This window comes from Chenopodium album, chromosome 26, assembly GCF_948465745.1.
Source record: "Chenopodium album chromosome 26, dcCheAlbu1.1, whole genome shotgun sequence".
NCBI classification, from domain to species: domain Eukaryota; kingdom Viridiplantae; phylum Streptophyta; class Magnoliopsida; order Caryophyllales; family Amaranthaceae; genus Chenopodium; species Chenopodium album.
This window is the reverse complement of record NC_137859.1, coordinates 4,695,584-4,709,140: the sequence shown is the minus strand read 5'-3', so window position 1 is coordinate 4,709,140 and position 13,557 is coordinate 4,695,584. Positions and strand designations below refer to the sequence as shown.

The 13,557-nt window shown below is 33.2% G+C and overlaps 1 long non-coding RNA gene and 1 pseudogene across 1 annotated transcript; one reads left to right on the top strand and one right to left on the bottom strand.

The window, feature by feature from the left end:
• Positions 1–1,392: 1,392 nt before the first annotated feature.
• Positions 1,393–11,404, bottom strand: LOC145616216 (5'-3' exoribonuclease 3-like; annotated as a pseudogene).
• LOC145617218 (uncharacterized) lies at positions 3,755–5,620 on the top strand. The gene is made up of 3 exons (XR_014107685.1): positions 3,755–4,208; positions 4,306–4,383; positions 5,342–5,620. It is a non-coding gene; the product is annotated as an uncharacterized LOC145617218 (long non-coding RNA).
• Positions 11,405–13,557: the final 2,153 nt, after the last annotated feature.

The window sequence follows — 13,557 nt, the reverse complement described above, 5'->3', positions numbered from 1 at the left end:
GTTGCTTAAGCATATTAGGGAAGAATAATGTACTAGTATTAGGGGAAGGCGAGGACTCGCCATCAGGGGGTGGATTCCAACTCCCAGGTGCGGGTGGTGCGGGTGGGCAAAACCCGTTTGGGTTCCAATTACCTCAATTTGGGGGAGAGCAACAAAAATGTTTTACATCCTTCGAAAGCGAGGGTAAACAAAGTTGCCTACAAGACTTGGGTAACTCATTCCAAAGTCATCAGATAACCTTGTCTCAACCTTGTTGTTCTTTCCTAGCTCAAATTGATGATGCTTGCAAGTCTGTTGTACACTTTGAAAACCCCTTTTTTGAAACCCTTGTCAAGCAACACTGCGCTGAATCTGCTGGCGGCGGCTCTGTGGAAGCCACAGGCGGTGCAAGTGCAGATGCAGATGCAAGTGCAGATGCAGGTGCAAGTGCAAGTGCAGGTGCAGGTGCTGCAACTGATGGTGCAGCTGCATCCGATGAGGGTACATCAACTGATGGTGCATCCACTTCCACAGACACACCTACAGCAACAAGCGATGCACCAACGGCCTCTGAATATAGCGATCAAACAGGAGGTAATGACACTCCAGCAGATGGCCCAACTTTAGTTAATTAGAGGGATTACTACACACGTGCCGTATACTCTCTATATCATGCAACAATAATCTTAGATCGTCATTTATCATAACGTAGCCTAATCTTGATAATAGTACTTAGATTATGGTAGCATTACTAGCAAATAGTTTATATTCTTGATTTCCACAGTTTGTATGTGGATGTATGCTTGAGTTGTAATAAAGTAGACCAAACATTGCAAATGAAACTTAATAATGTGGAATAATCTAAATTCTTTATCCCAAATTTTGTCTACTTATATAACCCATCAACCAAGTTACATACATACGTTCAATCCTTTTGGAACCAATATGTTGTAGAATTTGAGATGCAATGCTGCAACAACCATTTATGAATTCTATTGAGGAAAACTATCATGATTTTTTTTTTACAAGTATCAAAGTAATTTAAAATCAGTGTAGATACTACAATTTATTTCTTAGAAAGGCTGAATATGGCCATTCAATTAGACAATATATGACATTTTTATCAGGAGTCAGGACTGTTAAATATGTAAATGCATATTTTTTTTAAAAAAAAATACATAAAAATAATGAGCAATTCAATCTACTTCCAAATTTTAATCCTCTGTTTAATCTAAAATGTTAAACTTAATCAGACTAAAGAGATAAAAGGAAAAATACTAGCAGCCTAGCACAATAAACTCAAGCACCAAACAATAATAGGTTTGCTAGATGTAACAAGGAAACAAGTAATCTCAATCCACCAAAATTACTGGACATACACCTTTGCATCTAGCAAATAGTGTCCGGTGATAGCTACCAACGATTGCAATCCTTCTTATAACATACAGGAGGTTCTGAAGAATAACGATTGTATGTTTGAGGCCCAGATTGGCCCCTTCCTCTACCTCCGCCTCTACCCATGAACTGATGAGGGGTATTTCCATTATAAGGCCTAAACTGCATTGATGATCCTGCACTGCCTTGGGAAGAGAAATTAGGCCTTGTCTGTGATACTGGTCTCCAAGACGCATTTTCATCTCGAACCACATTACTTGAACGCCAGAAGCTATTGTGTGTGCTGGTATTACATGTTCCATCGTATGTTGATCTACTTGTGTGACTATTCTGTATTCTCAAATTTTCGAAGCCCCTACTAACATTTCGAGGGAATGTTGACGTAGACTGTATGTTCTCATATCGATGCACATACTTCAGATTGTCATTATCAGGTAGGTATGAATTTGAGCTGATTCCCTTTTCCTCTACCTGCACCTTCAAACCCACGACCTTGACCAGCGGTTTTGATTGTAGTCCCAGCATCAACAGCTGCATTATATTCTTATTGTACCTTTCAATACGTCTACAGAAATAATTGTTATTTATTCTCTTCCAACTCGAGTAACAAAGATATAATGATGAAATGCTAATTTAACATACATCCATACCTAGTGATTGGGGGTCTGCCATTATATTCATGCCCAGGAAATGTCTCCATGATGTCATTCTCAAATATTATCTATCATATTCACTAGTTAGGAATCGGTTTAAAGTTGTGAAAATTTTTAGGAGAAATTCATGAAATCAGTACCTTACTGGGATGCAGGATGCCTTCAAGCAGGCGAGGTATGTGAAGGTGTTCAGCAGGCAACTCAAAATTGAAGCACCTGATGACAAGAAGAAACTTCAACTAAGAATTTGTTGCACATTACTAATAATTAAAGAGCTAGATGTTGTGTATATGCAATACACCCTCTTTCTTTCAACTAACATGATATCGTCTTCAATTGTTGTTTGCTGCTGCAGATAACACCCCAAGTCCCTTTTGAAACTAAGCAAAAGAATAAAAACAGATTTAGCTTTGAGCATGTATATTAAGCACTAATACATGCTTAGTATATGACCAAAGAGTATTAGTAGTAGTAAAAATCAAAACCTATTTGAATCCCTTGTAAATGACTTGTTAGTTGTCTGAACATTTCTTGTAGCTTCACTATCCTGCATAACATATGTAGTTTACTTTTTATCATCATGAAAGCAGGGTATCTTTCCAAAATGCACCAGTAAGTGAAAAATCATACCGTTAATTTCTGCTCCGCTTGTTTGGTGGCGTTCAAGAGTTTTTTCTCATCTATGAAAGGAAGCTTACAGATCCCCTTTCCCACACAAACATAAAAAGCCACATTTGTAGATTAGACAACTTTCAGATGGAGATATACTCCTTTAACATACAAAAAGGTCCATCAATGTATTAAGAAAATGGGAAATGAAGATGGGAAAATACCTGCCACAAAAATCTTTTACCATCCACATCAACTTCAAAAACTACATCATTGAAATGGATTAAAAGTCAGTAAATTCACAATAAACTACATATATAGTTAAATTAGTCAAGTTTGGTGATATTTACCTATAGGATAAAACTCAATGATACTAGAGCAGCTATCCATCATCAATTCTTGATAAGCAGTTGGAAGTGCATGTGCACTGCAAAACACATTAGTCAATTACATCTGAAATCATTTTTGATGCTTATTCTGATCTTAAATTAAGGACTTGATCAAGCAATAGTTAAAAATAACCTTCTTGGTGGAAGCATAGCCATTAACTGGTCAAATGGCGTAAATGGAGAACCCTTTTGGAATCTTACTTTAACACTGGCTAAACCCTTTAGATCCGAAGCAAAAGGTCCATAATACTTTGGATAAAACCTATAGTAATGCACTTGTGGGATTAAGTAGATGAGTTTTAATAAATATATAAAAGGCAGGATCATTCACCAAATCATCAGAAAAAATTTATACAGTAGGTATTTTGCACACTACTAGAAAAATGATCTTTAGTATCGGAAAATTTAGTATTAGTAAATATTTCCGATACTAAAAGATTCTTTAGTATCGGATGTTTATTTTCTGATACGATTTCTTGAGTTTTGACTCAACCTCAATATTAGACTTTACTATAGTGTCGGAAATTTTTTTATCAGATACTAATGACATTGTAGTACAGAATCATTCCGACACTAATAGGTTTTTTTACTATCGAAATTAATTCTGTTACAAATAGAGACCTATAGTAACGAATTATTCCGATACTAAAGTCGTTAGTACATGGTTTCAAAAATAAAGTCGTTAGTACATTTAAAGAAAAAATATACTACTTGGCGTTGGCGGTACATTGAAATTTTAGGGAAATTTTGAAACATTTCATTCTAAAATTTCACCTCGGTAAAATGAAACCCTGGTTCTCCATCCCTCACTCCTCCTCAAGCCTTAAATCTCTCACCTTTGTTCGTTCACCTCTCTTCTCTCTCTCCTCAAAAATGAAGGCAACCACCGCCGCAGCCGCAACCTAATCCACAACCACCATTGCTCACAAATTCTCTCTCCCATTTTCTTTTCGTTCTCTTTCCTCTAGCCCCCTTTTACCTTATCAATCGTTTTCTAGGGTTTATTGCCATTGTTATTCCCTATATATCTTTGATCTAATCCTCTTCCTCTGTTAATTCGATCAATCTGCCATGTTTATTGTTGTCTTAATGGCAAAAAAATTGTTTCGTTCTTTGGCTTCGTTGGTGTCGCCTCGCCTCTCATTTTCTCTTCGATTTTTTGGGTTTGATTTATTTTTCTTGGGTATGAGTTTCTTCAAATACCCATCTTTTAATGTTGATTACATTTGCAAAATTTAGATCTTAGTTGGTCTTTTTTATTTTTTATTTTTTTGGTTCAGATCTGGGAAGAATACTCTACGAGGGTGACAGTCTCAAACCAAATCAAAGCTCTCACTTTCTGTAAAATTCTAATCTGGGTAATTTTTTTTAATTGTGCTTTAGGATTTTTAATGTATGTTTAACTATTGTCCAATTTGTCCCTGAATTCATTCGTTTGCCAATTTTTATGGGATTAATGTAATTGGGTTTTTTATGTTGAATTGTATGTGATTAGGATGGTCAAATGTATGCTGAATTTGGTCTTTTTAGCATGATTTTAGTGATTAGGATTGTAAAATGGATTGTCAAATCATCAAGGTACTTCTATTATATTGGTATTGCTCGTTATTGTTGTCTGTAAGTTTCGCTTTCGGTTTTTTATTTAATTGGTACAATAGTATGTTTTATTATCATCATCATCCTTGTTGTTGTGATATTATTTGGATGTGAAATGAAATGAGCATTAGTTCAGAAAATCTAGTACTTTTTATTATCTGATTTGATTGTTATATATATATATATATTTGTATGTTGGATGTGGGTATCTGAACTTTTTAATGATTATGAATGTTGATTGAAACTATAATGTTAGTGTTCAATTCTATTTATGATGTTTAGTAATAATGCTAGTTGCCTAGTAGTGCTCAGTGCACACTTTCCTCTGCTCATTTTCGAGTTTAAGCAAGTGACCATTGATGCGTTGGTGGTTATGATACTTGTATTAGTATTTCATTTCTTCATCATTATTGTTGTTGTAGTAATATTAGTTTGAAACTATGTGTGTCGTTTTTTCCATGTGATAATATTTTCAATATTATTAAACTTGTAAATAAGTGCAATTCATCATGTTATTATGTCAATTTTAAAGAGCAATTGTATGTGTGTGTGTTGCAGCTATGTGTTTTTTCTACAAGTATTAGTTTTAGCTCTTAGATAGAATAGATTGATATATGAGTTCAAAACAGTTGTAGTATTTAATCCCTTTGTTGTGTGATGTTAATTATGTTGTTGGAGGCTCTTATATGTGATGATTTTTTGTTTTCCCCTTCTAAACAGCTTAAACTTGTGATGATCTAGAATGCCCAAGTTTGAAGGTTGTTGATGCAAGTGTATAGCTCTTTGGAGATCAAGTAGCTGCTTTATACTTTTGTTAAGAAAACATTATGCTATGATATCAATTAGTACGATAGTTTATGTGGTGGTGGTGATGTAAAATGCACCTTTTTTTTTTTGAGAGAATGTAAAATGCACTTTGTATTACAAGCATATACTTTAGTTTTTTGTACTAGATCTAGAGCTACATAATGAGATATATATAAAATAAAAATTCTTTTGTACAAGTATTTGCATTATATATTTAATTGTGAATTATTTTATAAATAATTAGTTGCATACTATAGAATTTGAAATTAAAGAGTCTCTTATATGTGTACATTCAAGTATTAGAGTACTTTTGTGGTATTAAAGTATATCTTTAGTATCGGAAATTTTCGATACTAAAGGGTTTTTCCAAAATCAGTAATAATTATAGTATCAATAATTTCAGACACTACAAGGGTAGTTTAGTATCGGAAACCAATCTGATACTAAAGACCTACTCTTTTGTATCAACTAGTTTCGATACCATAGTATGTATTTAGTAACTGAACAATTTTGATACTACAAGAACAGATTATTGTATCAGAAATTCTGTTACTAATTATCCGATACTATTGATTTTTCCGATACTATAGGCACCCCTTTTTAGTATCAGATTAAAAATCTGATACCAACACATTAGCCACGGAGGTACTAGTATCAGAAGAGTATCGGATATTATTTCCGATACTAATGACCTTTGGTATCAGAAATCAGCCCTTTAGTATCGCTTTATTTCCGATACTAAAGACCATTTTTCTAGTAGTGGCAGTAGTATTGTGTTGCATTACCAATTGCAAGAAGGTATACCAGAATAATAGTAGAGCAAGACCCAACATAGTCCTTCTGTATACTCGCGAACCTGCAAGCCAACAAGCCAAATAATGTTCTACCTAATGAAGCAGTTACATTTATATTATTGAACAACATCAAAATATCACTTACTATTTCCTTTCTGACATTTTCCATTTCATTGGAATCTTTCACATCGAATTTATGTTTGTAATATCTCAGCTTCCAACCCAATGAACCTAGTTTCACCTAAACAATTGTGAAGTTGAATTTAATTAGCAATAAAAAAACCAAAGAGATCAACATGAAAACTCAAATTGTGGTACAACTTGCAACTGGTACCTTATCTGTTCCTAAATTGCCATCTCTGAAAAGATCAGACTTTTTACGAATGTAAATCTTTAGCCTCTCATTCAGCTCCTTCGTATTTTGTATCATCTAAGTCATCCATTACAAACCTACTTAAACAAATTGTTAAGCAATAACGTATTTCCTTCAGTACATACATTGCGATATGACAAAACTTTAGGAATTCCATTTAATAACAATTATCAACAGCCAGCAGTCAATGACACATAGGACAACATGACTTACTTCCTGAATATCTGAACTTGAGTTATTTTCTGAAGTGATTCCAATTTCGTGTTCCATCGGATCCATCCCACTAACCTCAAAATCTTCTTCATGATCATCTTCACTGGCATCCTGAGCAGTAAAAAAAAAAAAAACCAAATTTCATAGAGCATTGCATTATATAAGATGAAACCGTTCTTAGAGAGTAGACATATGAATAGATTTAAAGTCTAATTAATATTAGATGAAAGAACACACAGTTTTTGATAATTGAGCCATAATCCTTCTAAGTTTTTTGTCCCTTATCTCAGTCCGTTTCTTGAAGATCTCTTCTTCATAACTTCCAACATACAAAATGAACTTCTCAACTCTCTTCAGCTTGATATAACCAGAATGTTGGTCATTGACCTGATCGGATGAGATTAAAGGGTGTATAAATTAGTACAAATGAGTAAGTTGAAAAAGCGCGCAGTATACTAAACGAATTTCTACTTGCAAGTAAACTTCTTACTCTCTGCATATCAACCAGTTATCCACCTAGACTCTTGAACTCTTTCTTATAGATATACATAAGCAAGTCTATAGCATTCTGTCATTTGAAAAAGAAGAGAAAATCATCAATTATCACTTATTACAGGACAGGTAAAAATCTGTTTTCTTTAATCCATGTAATTCTAACCTCATGTATATCCAAGGTGGGCATGTGAGGCAAAAAGTCATTCCCAACAAAGAAACATAAGAACACAAAGTCATCAATAATTCGCTCTATGTCATAAATAAAGTTTTCTGGTGGATCATCTATCTGCATATCAAGCTCCAAATATTCCCTCAAAATCCAAATGTGCAGAAACTGGAGAACATGTAGTGGTGAGGTTTTACTGAATTAAATTAAGTATTTGTGACAATTATTTTAAGGTTGAAAAAACATTGTTACATACTTGATAGTGCTGAGGTTGAATAAGCAAAGATAACATTTTATCACCACTGTCAAAGAAAGGTTTTGGCCTATCCCCGCTTGTTTTGGCCAAGGATTGCTGTCTAGCATTCTGAATACTTGTAATCAGAGTTGATTCAGAAATAGGGGCTTGTTCTTGGATTGTAAGCACATTCTATAACATAACACAAAGAAAAAAACAGCAACATAATAAAAAGAATTAGCATTCTGCAACGTGTAGCATTGAATCATTTATAAAATAGTCACTATGTGTGAAATTTCTATCAATTTAGTTCTCTGCACAACAATTTTGCATTGCTATATGTTTCAGTGGAATTATTATGTACTTTACACATTTATCTCCTATATCACTAATTGGCCACAAAGTGAGAAATAAAAATTTGAGGAAAATAATTACCTCCCTTAAAATTGAAAAATGCAATTCATGAGTAGACAATGCAAGCATTATCAAGTCTGCATCCTGAAATAGTTTAAGTAAATGCTTGTCATTGAACCGTTGAGAAGACAATGGAGTTACATTGGTCCATGTATAAATATATATACCGTACCAGTCCATATAAGCAGTGCCTTGTATTAGGATTATATCCTGGAAGGCTACGCTTGGTGCGTATAAAAGAAGTTATTTTGTGCTCTCCTTCACCAGGAACAGTAGCATCAGAAAGAATAACCTGATATAATACAAAAGGAAAGAATTCAATTATCACCTAAAGTAGTTATACAAGGTAATCTTTTTAGAAAAGAATGTAAATCGAATAATGAACCTCAAGTCGAGACCAAAGAGGATCATTCTTAAGCTTATAACGGATATACAAGTTCAAAGCCCTAGACAAGTCGTGCATAAATTCAGTTCCAGGAGTGATGACATTAGAATCTGATACTTGAGATTCTTGCTTCGGCAACACTGTTTTTCCCTTCCTTCGAAATTCATCCCTTAGCCTACTTTCTTCGGCCTCCTAGAATTTGGCATAACACAACACAACAGTAAACACTCTGTTTATTTATTTTCAGTGTTAACAGAATTCTTACTAAAAGAATGTATAGTTTTAAGGCTCACAGCAATGTCACTGTCTTTAGCATTCTTGAAGCGAGGAGAGCGTTGTTGGTTCATTTTGGCCCTAGGTGCGACACCATCTACATAGTGAGCAAAAGTATATTAGTGGATTAATTTACTAGCTCAACATGATGAGCATGCAAATTAGGTAGTTTGAATTATGAGAGAATTGATATGAAAATAAAGAAAGAAGTCACTGACCAATAGCAAGATAGAGTAGTTTTCGTGGTCTTACAATACTGACTAGACGATCTATGTAAGCATAGATGTTTTCAAACACTAGTTCAAATGTGGTGGGAGTAGCAATCTGGCATATTTAAAACATATAACATAAGAAATGAAGATAGCCAAGATAGGGTCATTTGTGAACAACTACCCATTTTTTATTTATCTGTTTAGAACTACCCGTAAGTTTGGAAACGTTTGGGTAGCACTACCCACTAACGTTCTCCGTCCAATTAAAATGTTGTGTTGGCCCAAGTTTTCACTTTTATCAATTACAATGGCCAATTAATGCTAAAATAAGCAAAAACCCCAATTCAATTAAACCCCCAAACCTTAAAAATCAAAATCCCCAAATAATTTTACACTCATGAACCCTAAAATGAATTCCAATTAAAACCCTAGTTAGGTTAATTAAGGTGAATTGAAACCTTTAAACAAACTCAAAGAGTTAATTGGGTGGAAAAAGTGAAAAAAGTGGGCTCCGATAACGTATTAATTGGACGGAAAATGTTCATGGGTAGTGCTACCCAAACGTTTTCAACCTTGTGGGTAGTTCTAAACAAATAAAAAAAAAATGGGTAGTTGTTCACAAATGACCCTATCTTTAGGGTAGTTCTACACAAAATTTCCTAGAGATTAGACTGTTTAAATTTTCAATAAAAAATGTCCATCCATTATCCTTTGCTTCATTAATTGTACAATCTAAAGTTAGGATTTCTGATGATCCGAATCACTCCATTACTTAGATAGTTACTTCACTACAGTCCACCAATTTGTAGCTAGACAGTTACAATTTGCCGATTTGTACACCACATTGCTAGTTGGTGTACAATGTTTTTCATTGATGTCGTGTTGGAGGCCCAATATTATATGTTCTTCATGTAACACCAAAGCTGTAGCACTGTTATGTAAATCCAATTAGAAAAGCCCATATTTTAAAAGGCGAGCCCGTATAATGGTTACTGTACAGTTCTAGTATAAAGTTATAAACTAGATTTTTTTTTTTTTTTTATTATTGGGTAGAAAAATAAAAACAATAATTGTGGAGAGAGTATGCTCAAAAATAAATTAATCTAATATCAACTACTTAATAACATATTTTCAAAAAAACTACTTAATAACATAAATTTTACGACTAAGGGCTTCTTCACTTCAGCTTAATTTCAGTTTAGTTCAGTTCAGCTTCAATCAGTTCAGTTCAATTCAGCTTCTAATTTCCTTCTCTCATAAAATATTCATTTCAGCTCAGTTCAATCCAGTTCAGCTCCAATCAATTCAGTTCAGTTCAGTTCTGCTCCAATCAATTCAGTTCAGTTCAACTTCTAATTTCCTTCTCTCATAAAATATTCATTTCAGCTCAGTTTAGTTCAGCTCCAATCAGTTTAGTTCAGTTCAATTCAGTTCAGCTCCAATCAGTTTAGTTCAGTTTTTTTTTTTTTTTTTTTTTTTTTTGAATAAAAAACTGATTACTTTTTAAAACCCTTGAAATATGTATTTTAACATTTGGTAGCCGAAATAAATTACAGTAATAAGAGAATCAACTAAAGTGCAATTTACTAGTATGGATAACAACCTATAAATTCCATTCAACACAATCTCATCCCTAAAACTTGTATTTTCTTTATGTTTTTCATTACAATTCATTACTACATAAAAAGTGGTTAGAAGTGGGTTTTAAAATTCATGATGAAAAATAGACCTACGATTTGGTCATTTGGGGGTCTCTTGAGTAATTATGGAAATGAACATTAATTTTGTCTTTTAATTTACTCACAAATTTATTCCTATTATTATCATTTATAACCGATTATCAAACAGGCCTTAAAAATAAGAATAATATGAATAAATAGTCAAAGTATTAAGATTAATATAACAATAAAGGAGTTACAATGAAAGAATATGAGAGTAGAACTCTAAAAGTAAGTAAGAATTTTATGAACAACAATCATTATAAATTTCGGTAGATAAGCGTGAAGGCTAGAAGTTGCGAAGAAACCATAATAAAAATGAGGACAATGATAAATGTACAAAGCTTGGAACCTACAAGAGAGCTTCTGAATAGTGAGGTTCATGCACACACAAAAAATGTGGACCTACGTACCTTTTGGATCAGTGCAGCTTTAAACACCCCGAATTGAAATTCATTTGTACGTACAGTAATTTTTACTCTTTCGGATAGTATTTATATGTTATCTCTAATTTGGTAAGCTAGTTGGGTCAATTGATCAAGTCAACTGACAACTGTCAAAGACCAAATAAATACAGTCCGGAGTATTCCGTAATAATACGAGAGTGGTGTTATGTGCCGGCCTTTTTGTCTTTTACAAAACTGTGTAACCTCATTCCCGGCATCCCATGCATCCCTTCCTCGGCCACACTTCTTCATAGCCTATCTCTCTATTTTATTACGGAGTATTAATAGAAAGATCTAATCATAATATAATCCAGGCCTTTTTTTTTTTTTTTTTTTTTCTTATTTGTGTATATTTAATCAAATAATTACATTTTCTAATGATGTAGATGTGTCGTATTTAACATGGTGCCTTTCGAATGAATTTGGCCTATTGCTATATTATTAGCAATGATGCAAGGAATATGCATAAGCAAAATTCATTTTCTTAACTTCCACGCACTTTATCGATCTTATATGGTGTTACATTAATCGCACAGGCAAAAAATTACATGATCATAATGAAGCTCACTTTTTGTAGAATATGCTATGCTAAGTACATCATACTAATCTCACTTTTTATTAGGATATTTACATCATACTATGCTAAGTAGAATAAGGTAATATAAATTGACATTCCCATCTTAATTATAAGTAAGATATGAATAGCTAATTAGTTATTGGTTAATTCAATGACTATATGTCTATAAGCAATATGTATTGTAAGGATGGTCTCCTAATATTTATTACTCGTTATCCTAAAAAATGTACTAGCAATGAGTTAAAAGTGTATGTTAGTTTGATAAACTTGGTGCAAAAAGATGGCAAGTGGCGATTGGAAAAGTAGAAAGGATTTGCAACGAAAAAGAGAGCACTCACCTAACTTGAATGATTTAAGTGCAGCCACATGGTAACACTCTTGCGGCCTTACCACATAGAATCACTATTACTTCCTATTTAATTTATTATTAGCATATACTCCGACATATAGAGCTAATCATCATAAAATTTCGTCCATCTATCATCACACACGTTCACCATTTAGTCATTCACATACTTACTACAGTCCACACTAGACACTACTACATGTTACATCCTTCTTTTTATTTGTTTTCCTTAAACCCCGGCGGCCCTACGTACGTGGAATTTAACATTCTCTCTTTCTCCCACGATAATAGATGTGTGGAAATTACAATTGTGATCACTTTTGTTTTTACCAATTTTATTTTACTATATTAAGATGCGTTTGCTTGACTAGTACTCTTTAAATCTGAATTTGGCACACCCAACTTCTAATTGTTGTGTCAATTTTATTGTCATCCATGTGGGATGAAGTTACACACTACCTAACATTATGGTTGTCTAGCCTACTATATATCTTAAATCAACATTCTCAATGAATCAATCAAGTTTATTTGACATTATTAGCACTTAGCATAATACTTTCATGACTGATAATCAATAAGCTAAGTTATCATCATATGATTCATATCTAACTTAATTATTACTCCGTATTAATTAACATATATAAAGTATATATATTATTTATTACACTCAAAATTGTACGCTTAACTAATTCCCTTATTCTTCTTAATTGATGTAAGTGTCACTAAGCAGTATAGATCATCTATCAAAATTGTGAATTTGAGTCAAAACAATATATTTTAGGCATATGCTTATCGGCATATATAATCAAGAGTTTAATTCGAACATACATCATGTATAATTATTTCTTACGCCAAGTCACTATGAACAATTGAACATCTATTCAAATATACGACTTGTTAATTGCACCTAGTGGCTTAAATAATATGTAGATTATTAGTGAATAGTGAGACACAGTGGTAATAATGTTGACAAAATTTAATTACACGTAATTCATTCGATCAGTCCTACATGCTATTTATATATGTTCAATTTAGTTCCTTTCTTTTCATAAATTAACATGGCATTAAATAGTGAATCATAGTATAACAATGTATGAAATAATTAATGTACTCCGTAAATAGAATAAGAGCTACATGGGAGCATCTAGAAAGGTTGTAGACGCAGAGGGCGTTATAAATGTCAAGAGAGAAAGGAACACGATCCCACGGATACGGATCTAATTACCACGTTGTTTTCATTTGAATTGGAGGAGTTGTACCTCGCTACCATGCATGATATGAAAATTAGCTTAGCAATTTAATTGGGCTGTTAATTAATTAGTTAAAAATAATAATAAGAAAAAAAAAAAAGGTTAATTAGGGATCGGTGTTGATGATATATAGAAATGGGAAGCACATGCAATGATTCACAAAGACAATATTAATGATAGGACCAATTCATACATACATGTTGCCACTCCGATACTACTCGTATTTGTTACT